Source organism: Pinus tabuliformis, chromosome 8 (assembly GCF_031772625.1).
Source record: "Pinus tabuliformis cultivar Carrire ecotype Pingquan chromosome 8, CPIR1, whole genome shotgun sequence".
NCBI lineage: Eukaryota > Viridiplantae > Streptophyta > Pinopsida > Pinales > Pinaceae > Pinus > Pinus tabuliformis.
Genome location: NC_142294.1, coordinates 173,923,769 through 173,926,695, shown reverse-complemented (window position 1 = coordinate 173,926,695; position 2,927 = coordinate 173,923,769).

The following is a 2,927-nucleotide window of genomic DNA, read 5'->3' as shown; positions in this document are numbered from 1 at the left end:
CAAAATAAACCCATATAAATATAATTTGTTTTTAACATATGCACATTGTACCTCTTGTAACATAATCACATCGTACCCATAAATAAGCTAAATTGATAAGTGGTTGAACACATACAAGTAGAATGTGTCACAGTCCAAGGGTTAGATTCCAATCCTTCTTCAGAGTATTGACACATATCTCTCCATTTGCTTGCAATATTAGGGTGGAAGATTTTTGTGAAAACATACCCTGCAGTCACACATCCAATACAAGTTAAAAAATGGAAGATCTACTATTCTTTACATCATAAACAATGTTTTGATATCAAGAAAATTCAAAGAAACTAATAATTCACTCATGATATGATGGCAAGAATGAATTGACTTGTGGAATCGAATATGGACAACCATGACTAGCCATTGAGATTTTCTTGACTCAGCTATACTTAACAAGAAGCCTAAACACAATAGCTCAGCTATTGCTAATAAAAACTTTTTCATCTTATACCAAATGGTATATTGCATGATTCTGTGAGGTATTATTATGTGACAGTATTACAATGGATTGTAAGAAAATTTACGTGACTGCTATAAGGATTAAATCTCTTTGGTGGAAGACACACCAATATACTTATAGATGGTAAGCAAGAAAATTTGTGTGATTCTGCTACACCTAGCAGGAAGCTTGAGCATAGTAACTCAGTTATACTTGAAACAAAAAAAAAAAATTCTCTCTATACCAAACTGTGTGATAATATATTTCATTACTCCATACCAAACAGCATGATAATATATTTTAGGACTCCATTGAGCAATTATTGCATGACTTAGGCATAGAAAATTTTAGGGGCGAATGTTCGCCCTTTGGCGAAATTAAGGGGTTTTTAATTTTTAGTGGGCAAATATTTTGTATCATAGTACATTTTTACAAATCACTTCAAATAGCCCACCTTATTTTAAGGGAGAGGGTAAAAAAGGTAAATTTAGCACTTGAAATTAGGAGTTACAACCTTCCATTCGCCCATTTTCAAGTATAGGTTTTATTTAAGTGAATCCTATGGGCCAAAGGCCCAAATACCATATTTATAAAAGAGGCATGGTAAATTAATAAAAATATAAATAAATGAGAGGTATGGTAAATAAATAAAACATTTCTTATATTTACTCCATAAGTCACCTTATATACATGCAAGGGTGTAAACAAATAAAAATATAAATAAACTCGACGCATGGTAAATAAATAAAACCTTTTTTTATATTTAGTCCCTAACCCTCATTCTATTTATGAAGGCTCAAGAAAAAGGTTTTATATAAGTGAATCCTATGGGTCAAATACCATATTTGTAAAAGAGGTATGGTAAATTAATAAAAATATTAATAAACGAGAGGTATGGTAAACAAATAACACATTTTTTTATATTTACTCCATAAGTCACCTTATATTTAGGAACACTCAAAAAATGCATTATATTTAGGTGAAACCTATGGGCAAAATACTATGCGACAAATACCATGGACTAGATTGTTATTAATACCATGCAAAAAAACATTATTAACCCATTAATAAAAATAAAAATGGCACATGGTATTGACCCATGGTATTCACCAAAATGGCACATGGTATTGACCCATGGTATTGACCTGGAATGTTGCCTATTTAAGTGGGGGAATTAAACCAGCATAGATCCATCTTTACTCCGGATCTACTAATCCCCGAGAGGTATCAAATATCGTATATCATGATATGCAAACTAGCATAGAGTGAAAAAATATTTGATCCGATCAAGAGTAAAAATGGATGTTGTAATTTAATGTATGTTAAAAATTTTAGCTTGGTTAAACTAAAAAATAAAATAAAAATCAACTATTAATTTTATTAATTTTTATAAATTACTAATAGTAATTTTTAAGCTCCAGGTTTATGATAACCCATTGTATTGACCCATGGTAATACCATGGTATTCATGTGAGCATAGACTATTTAAATGGGAAATTCTATCATCTTAGATCCATCTTAATTCTGGGTCTACCAATAGATTTCATCTCCCTAAGAGTGGTAAATGTGGAGTTAAGATGGATATAGGTTGGTTTTTATGATAATGAAGATATTAAATAGACTTAGGAAATTATATTGTAAAAACATCTTAAGGTGAATGGTTAAAGCATACACATTGGACAAGTATATTTGTATACTTTTATTTTAAACTGAAACAAATCCAGAGCTAAAAGGAATGGATTGATTGCACTAGTCATCCTTCTATAACTTTCCAACATATGCTGGAGTAAACAGATTGTAATTTGGGTAATTTTTCTAATTGCAAACAGGAACATACTTGTGTATTGGCAGGGTGGTTACGAGGTCCCTAGAAGTGATGAATTTGAATTTTTCTTGGTTTTATATACAATATTAGGTTTTTTCTCATGCTTTTTGTGAATGGCACGAGTGAATTTTATCCTACACTCACTAGGTTATCGATATGTAATTTCGGTAATTTTGATTTCAAAAGATATTTTAAAGAAATGCAATGATTTCATTTGTGTATTCAATAATCACAAGATTTTATAATTGAGTAAAATATTCGCCATGCCTGGTGAGAGATTCACCAAAAAAATATATATACATATCATATTATTGATAAAATCGCCTTCCATTTTTCCTATATACCATGGAGATTTGCCCATTTATTATACATGTAAATTTTGGGGGGGTTCTTAAAATTTTCCCTGGACTTAGGTGTTTACAATTCAAATAAATTTTGGCCATAAATTGGAAAGCCCTACACAATTTTGCTACTTGTCTTACATTCCACATCACATAACCAATACAAGTTAAAAAATGCAGCGTACAAGAGGATTAGTAGGAATACTCATCATGGATGGATATGAATGACATACAAGAAAGGAGGTGGGTAGAATAATATACACCACTAAGAAAAAGATCAGTTTAT